Raw genomic sequence first — 7959 nt, 5'->3', positions numbered from 1 at the left:
AAAAAATGTAAAAATTATAAAAAGTTGAAACAAATGTTAAAAGCGCTGTGAACAAGTTGAAAGATACAAAACAAAACATAGTTAAAAGAAATGTTATTTAAAAAAAAATTAAATTAAATTGAATTAATATAAATTAATAAACAATATGAGATTAACATCAGTGCAAGAATAAGAATCGAAAAGAAAATTTAAAACCGTATGCAATTAGCATTAGAATTATGTACATAGAATGTTTTTTTTTTATTATTTCGCGAATGTGCAATATGAAAAAGGGGCATTTGGTGAAAATTTTATTTATTTTATCTAGCACTGTTTCAGTACTACTTCGTCGGAGATCGATTGCCGCCGCAGGAGTTCTGTTCGTAAGTTTTTTTTATTGAGAACAGCTACATAAAATATAATTTGCCCGTAATTCATTATGCACAAATACGTTTTGTATTTAAAAGAAGAGAAAACAAGAAAAAATTTAAATTATTAAATATTATGAAAAAAATTTGTTTAAAGAAAATTTCGAAAGAAAATTAAAAATTGTCATACACGAAAAAGAAAAAAAAGTAAACCAAAACATAATAAGTATATAAAATTAACAAAGCACTGCAATTAAAGCTATAGTTATACAAATTTAAAAGAAAAGAACAAAATTATAACCATCTCCAATTATCTTCTCATATTTTATATATATTAATTTTGTACTATATTTTTTTTTGTTGCTAATGCCTTACATTTTAAAATTTCTTAATAATTAAAACTCATAAACCATGAATTAATTTTGTCATTATTTAGCCGAAATAAGCCGTCGACTCCACTGTCTTAGAGATCACCAGGGCTATGCTCTGATGCAGTGGTCTTAGGTTGGGTGGGGACTCACATCACAGAACACCAGTGATCATCTACCCTTAATTCTCACTCTCACTCTCTCTCTCTTTCTTTCCCTCTCACTCTCTATCTCTTCTGTCTTCTCTCGAACTTGGTGACATTTTTTGGATTCTTTTTGTTCTCTTTCCGGCTAGTTCTCTAGCAATTATTTCTTCGTCGCAGCACGCTCAATTCTTGTCTTTAATTAATAATAGTGCGCAGCGAAGGGAAGGTCTTTTGGTATAAGCAAGACCACCACCCCCAAAGCCGACGAGCTAAAGCCGGACTCTAAAGCGTGCCCCCGCAATTACCAATAGACCTGTCGCCTTGTGTCTCCTTTCGTTGCACGTTACAACATCTATAATATATTTGCAGATTATTTAGAACCTATTCAGAGCACTAACATTTTATCATATATTAAGGATGAATTTCAAACAAAGAATGTAATCGAGTAGCTTTCAGTAATGTTTAGTTTCTAGTTTCAAGCTGCAGTTGCAACTACCATTGCCATTGCCTTTGCTATCTAATGATTGCCACATGCCGCAAGCTGTGCTAATGATGATGATTCATTCATTCATTCAACAGGCAAATCAGTTACCAGACTAAAGTACCTTTCACCCATAAAAAGGACGACCCAAAAAGCCGCATTTTGAATCACATTTCACTTGGCAATATGCACATGCAAATATTCATACACTCACATTCACACGAACACTCATCGGTACGTGAACATACCTTGCAAATATTCACAAAGAGTTGCAGTTGCAGTTCTCAATGTAACTGTCACTCGCTTGCTCCGTCAAATGGCAACTGGAAGATGAGAGCTTCAGTGCTTTACTCGCTTCTTAATTAGCACTAGGCGCACTCATAAGTTAAGCTCATTGTTGTATTATTTGATTTATAAACCCAATAATTACACAGAAGTATTTATATTTTATGTTTCCTTTTATTATACCGCAACACCACCACCACAACTTATGTATCTCAACGACGATCTCGCAATAAAAGAGAAGAGGATCGGCCAGTGTGACCAAAGGCTATGTTTTCATTAACGCCTTTAAAAGTATATGTCGGCGCATTGAAACTGCGTGGTTGCGAATGTATGTGTGTGTGTGCGAATACACATTTTCGGGTATTTCACCAGAGTGATAATATTGCATCAGCCTCTTGCGGCTGTGAGTGTGTGGTTGCCAGGCAACCGTTGGCAGGCGACCGTTACTTGGATGTTGTCGCTTTAAGAAGTACCGTTGTAGCGAGGCGACAGCGTTGTGTCGCTGTCGCCGATCGTGGTTCGGTAGTATGCACAGTAGGTAGAGAATTAGACGCAGGCAGTTGCGTACCAGAACTTGAAGTGTGTACAAGGCCGAAACTCGATGCGCCATAATGGAAGACAACAACAACGATCATGATTCGACATATATATACTAGATGGTATTTCTGTATGGGAATAGGGGTATTCCAACACTCTTTATTCATAAAGACAACATTTTAGCTAACTTTCGTTCAACAACTATTGATATATGCATACAATTTATAGTTTGAGTTGTGTATAAGTGGCAGCGTTAGAAGTGTATTTCATGATGTGCTTAAGAACTGATCTTTATTAAAATACGTGGTTGGTATTTACAGTGTTGCCAGTTGATATAAAGTTATAATGTATTGGTTATTGTAATGACAGAATGTAAGATAGTATTAGTGTTAGTGAGGAGAGTGTTCTAAGTTTATTATTTCAGTATATATATCAATTTTTTTCGGGAGTCGAGCATGTGGATTTTGCTGGATCGGGAGTTGATTTTGGATCGAGGTTGGAGACGGTCGGCCAGAAGATCGTGCTGAACGATCTTGACGTTCTCAGTTGTGACAGAGAGTTGATTTTGGATCGAGGTTGGAGACGGTCGGCCGGAAGATCGTGCTGGACGATCTTGACGGTCTCAGTTGTGACACGTGGTTGATTTTTTTTGATGAAGGTTGGAGACGGTCCACCTGTTTAAGAGAAAAATATAAAAAGAGAGAGGAAAGTTTGTGGTTGAAAGAGCTGGCGTCTGTAGAGGAAGTTGTGTGCTTATGAGTTGCTGCAAGTGCGTGTAAGCAGTGAAAAAGCAACAACAACTACATCAACTGCAACAATAAAAGCAGCAGCAACAACAACAACAACAGCAACTGCAACAACAGAAGCAGCAGCAGCAACAACAACAACAAGAGCAGCAACAACTGCAACAACAACAAGCAGCTGCAACTGCAACGACAACAACAACCAGAGCATCACCGCTGGACAAGCGCGGGGAGTTACCACCACTGCTTCTTCCCCTACCTCTGTCTCGCCTCCGCCCAACAAACCGCCACGAGCGACCCATATGGGTCACTCGATATGTTAACAATGTTGCAACATTGCAACATCAAGCCAGCTGCCTGTCCAAATCTGCCGACGATGCAGATTTCGTTTCCATCATTGCATTATTCCATATTTCATGTACCATAGAACCTAAGCATTTTTAAAATAAAGAATTATTCTCAACAAGCAATTCAAACAAGAAGGTTGTCATATCTTGGAACTCAATCTCATAATTATACCCGCTACCCATAGGGTAGAAGGGTATTATAACTTTGTGCCGGCAGGAAATGCCTCCTTCAACCTGTTGGAGGCATCTCCGACCCTATAAAGTATTTATATTCTTGATCAGCGTCAACAGCCGAGACGATATAGCCATGTCCGTCTGTGTGTCTGTGTGTCTGTCCGTCCATCCGTATGAAACACTGGATCTCAGAGACTATAAGAGATAGAGCTATAATTTTTTTGACAGCATTTGTTATGTTTGCACGCAGATCAATTTTGTTTCAAATTTTTGCCACGCCCACTTCCGCCCCCGCAAATCAAAAAAATCGAATAACAAGCGTAATTTTAAAGCTAGAGTTACGAATTTTGGTATATACAATAATTACTATAGTTACTATAGTCCTGAACATTTGGTTGCGATCAGATAAAAATTGTCGAAGTTATTAAAGAAATTCTTTTGTATGGGCAAAAACGCCTACTTACTGGGGGTCTTAGTTACTTTGTCTGACAATCTGGTATATTGTGCCGTCTATGGTATATTTTGAATGCGGTACTATATCGATATACCACATATACCATTTGGTATATTTTTTTAGTATTTTGTAGTATATTTGGTATATTTTGAGAAATATACCGCAAAATATATTGCATTTATTCAAAATGGGTAGCGGGTATCTCACAGTCGAGTACACTCGACTGTAGCTTTCTTACTTGTTTTATTATAACTTGGACTCAAGACTCATAACTGGCGCAGCCGCTTTACGGACTTCTCCCGGAGGATGAGGATTACAATAATATTCCTAATGTAAGATAGTTGTTAACAAAATGTGTGTAAAAAAAAAATGAGAAAGAAAAGAAACTATGTGCAAAAGAAGAATGTATACATAACATAATAATGAATTAAAAAAAAAAAAATGTTGACAGTGAGTACGGAAATATCAAGTTGTAATAAATGCCAAACAGTGAACTCTTAACAAGAATAAGTGAAGCAAAAGTTGTTTAGGTATGTGTAAAGTGTAATTTAGTTTCAACGTCAATCGAGAAAATTGTGAGTGAGCCGACGCATTAGCTGCCGCACGAACGTTGTGCCAACAATTTGGTTTGATCATTTAGTGCAAATGTTCGAATCAAACTTTGTTGATCCGATACGGTCTGACGCAGGTTCAGGGCGAACATGTGTCGACAGTTGGTGTGATACAACATGTTGTGAGGTTGGTGTTGGCTCAAATCACAACAAGTGCACAGCCATTTAGGGCAAATGGTTTGAGCTACTCGATGTCGTGTGTTGGGGTTGCTACTGCAGGTTCAGGGCGAACATGTATTATGCCGCTCCAACGCAACGACTGCGGAAAAGTTATTCAGTGCAAATATGCTATTTCTGTATGATGTTACATGTTCAGTGCGAACATGAGGGTACACAAGGTTCAATACAAAAGATAGGAAAACTCAATCGTGTGTGACACGTACTATGTTGATTTGTTCTAACCCGATACTCGACATGTTTGAAGCCAGATGGTCTGTAGGCAAATCAAACATGTCCGCTGGTCTGTCGCTGATACGTGACAGCGTTGTTGGTATGCTGTGAATCATGTTTGATTAGCAATATACACACATATGCACTTATGCGTTGGCGATAGATGAGCGGTTATAAAAAAAAAAAATTCTTTTCTGAAACCAAATTATAATAAAAGGGAATATATACATATGACGAATAATAAACACACTTATATACACTCAAACGAAACAATCAATATAAAACTAATTTATATTGCTTTATTTTTAGTAAATGAAAACATAACAACACTACCGGTCGATCACAGCACCTAATTGTGCTAAAACACAATTCGCAAGTATAACAATATTCACTGAATTCTAAGGCTCATACTAACTTTGATATTTTAATTACAGAATCCGACTCATTGTCCAAAGTAAAAGGCTAGTAAGCCATTAAGATAGTATACTAAGCTACTTTTTAAGCTACACTTACACCTCGAACACACAGTAATCTTATTAAAAGTTCAGTACTCGGACACCCTTTCTATTTAATGTCGACAATAAAGGGCAAACTGTTACCGAGCATCAAGACTAGGTCTACGAGTAACTTACCCGTGAACAGTGCACCAAATTCGAACCAAGACTTATTACCTAGGGCACCTAGTAACACGTCTAATATGAACTCTTCCTCTAGTTCCCCACCTCCTAACCAGAACATGACTATCGACCGACCCGCCGACATCTTCCAATCCTTAAGAGTCCCGGACCAAATTAGGTTTTTGAAGATTTTTGACGGTAAACCCGAGGATCTTAACGATTTCATTTCCAATGCAGAAGAGATTCTACTGTTCATTAGGGGGACTGATCAGACCCCCTACGGACAAATGCTCCTCAGGGCAATCAGGAACAAGATTGAAGGGAAAGCCAACGACATTCTTAAAGAAGTTGGAACTACTCTAAATTGGGACGACATTAAAGAAACATTACTTATTCACTGTACGGACAAAAGAGACGAGCCAACCTTAATGTGCGAAATGCACGGTTTGGCTCAAAAGAACCTCTCTATTCAAAACCTTTATGACCAGATTTCAAGCTGCAATGCAGCACTCCATAGGTAACAAGCGTAATTTTAAAGCTAGAGTTACGAATTTTGGTATATACAATAATTACTATAGTAGTTATGATTCCTGAACATTTGGTTGCGATCAGATAAAAATTGTCGAAGTTATTAAAGAAATTCTTTTGTATGGGCAAAAACGCCTACTTACTGGGGGTCTTAGTTACTTTGTCTGACAATCTGGTATATTGTGCCGTCTATGGTATATTTTGAATGCGGTACTATATCGATATACCACATATACCATTTGGTATATTTTTTTAGTATTTTGTAGTATATTTGGTATATTTTGAGAAATATACCGCAAAATATATTGCATTTATTCAAAATGGGTAGCGGGTATCTCACAGTCGAGTACACTCGACTGTAGCTTTCTTACTTGTTTTATTATAACTTGGACTCAAGACTCATAACTGGCGCAGCCGCTTTACGGACTTCTCCCGGAGGATGAGGATTACAATAATATTCCTAATGTAAGATAGTTGTTAACAAAATGTGTGTAAAAAAAAAATGAGAAAGAAAAGAAACTATGTGCAAAAGAAGAATGTATACATAACATAATAATGAATTAAAAAAAAAAAATGTTGGACAGTGAGTACGGAAATATCAAGTTGTAATAAATGCCAAACAGTGAACTCTTAACAAGAATAAGTGAAGCAAAAGTTGTTTAGGTATGTGTAAAGTGTAATTTAGTTTCAACGTCAATCGAGAAAATTGTGAGTGAGCCGACGCATTAGCTGCCGCACGAACGTTGTGCCAACAATTTGGTTTGATCATTTAGTGCAAATGTTCGAATCAAACTTCTTGTTGGATCCGATACGGTCTGACGCAGGTTCAGGGCGAACATGTGTCGACAGTTGGTGTGATACAACATGTTGTGAGGTTGGTGTTGGCTCAAATCACAACAAGTGCACAGCCATTTAGGGCAAATGGTTTGAGCTACTCGATGTCGTGTGTTGGGGTTGCTACTGCAGGTTCAGGGCGAACATGTATTATGCCGCTCCAACGCAACGACTGCGGAAAAGTTATTCAGTGCGAATATGCTATTTCTGTATGATGTTACATGTTCAGTGCGAACATGAGGGTACACAAGGTTCAATACAAAAGATAGGAAAACTCAATCGTGTGTGACACGTACTATGTTGATTTGTTCTAACCCGATACTCGACATGTTTGAAGCCAGATGGTCTGTAGGCAAATCAAACATGTCCGCTGGTCTGTCGCTGATACGTGACAGCGTTGTTGGTATGCTGTGAATCATGTTTGATTAGCAATATACACACATATGCACTTATGCGTTGGCGATAGATGAGCGGTTATAAAAAAAAAAAAAAAAATTCTTTTCTGAAACCAAATTATAATAAAAGGGAATATATACATATGACGAATAATAAACACACTTATATACACTCAAACGAAACAATCAATATAAAACTAATTTATATTGCTTTATTTTTAGTAAATGAAAACATAACAACACTACCGGTCGATCACAGCACCTAATTGTGCTAAAACACAATTCGCAAGTATAACAATATTCACTGAATTCTAAGGCTCATACTAACTTTGATATTTTAATTACAGAATCCGACTCATTGTCCAAAGTAAAAGGCTAGTAAGCCATTAAGATAGTATACTAAGCTACTTTTTTAAGCTACACTTACACCTTGAACACACAGTAATCTTATTAAAAGTTCAGTACTCGGACACCCTTTCTATTTAATGTCGACAATAAAGGGCAAACTGTTACCGAGCATCAAGACTAGGTCTACGAGTAACTTACCCGTGAACAGTGCACCAAATTCGAACCAAGACTTATTACCTAGGGCACCTAGTGACACGTCTAATATGAACTCTTCCTCTAGTTCCCCACCTCCTAACCAGAACATGACTATCGACCGACCCGCCGACATCTTCCAATCCTTAAGAGTCCCGGACC

This window comes from Drosophila nasuta, unplaced genomic scaffold (assembly GCF_023558535.2).
Source record: "Drosophila nasuta strain 15112-1781.00 unplaced genomic scaffold, ASM2355853v1 ctg27_pilon, whole genome shotgun sequence".
Taxonomy (NCBI): domain Eukaryota; kingdom Metazoa; phylum Arthropoda; class Insecta; order Diptera; family Drosophilidae; genus Drosophila; species Drosophila nasuta.
This window is presented reverse-complemented; position numbering follows the sequence as displayed.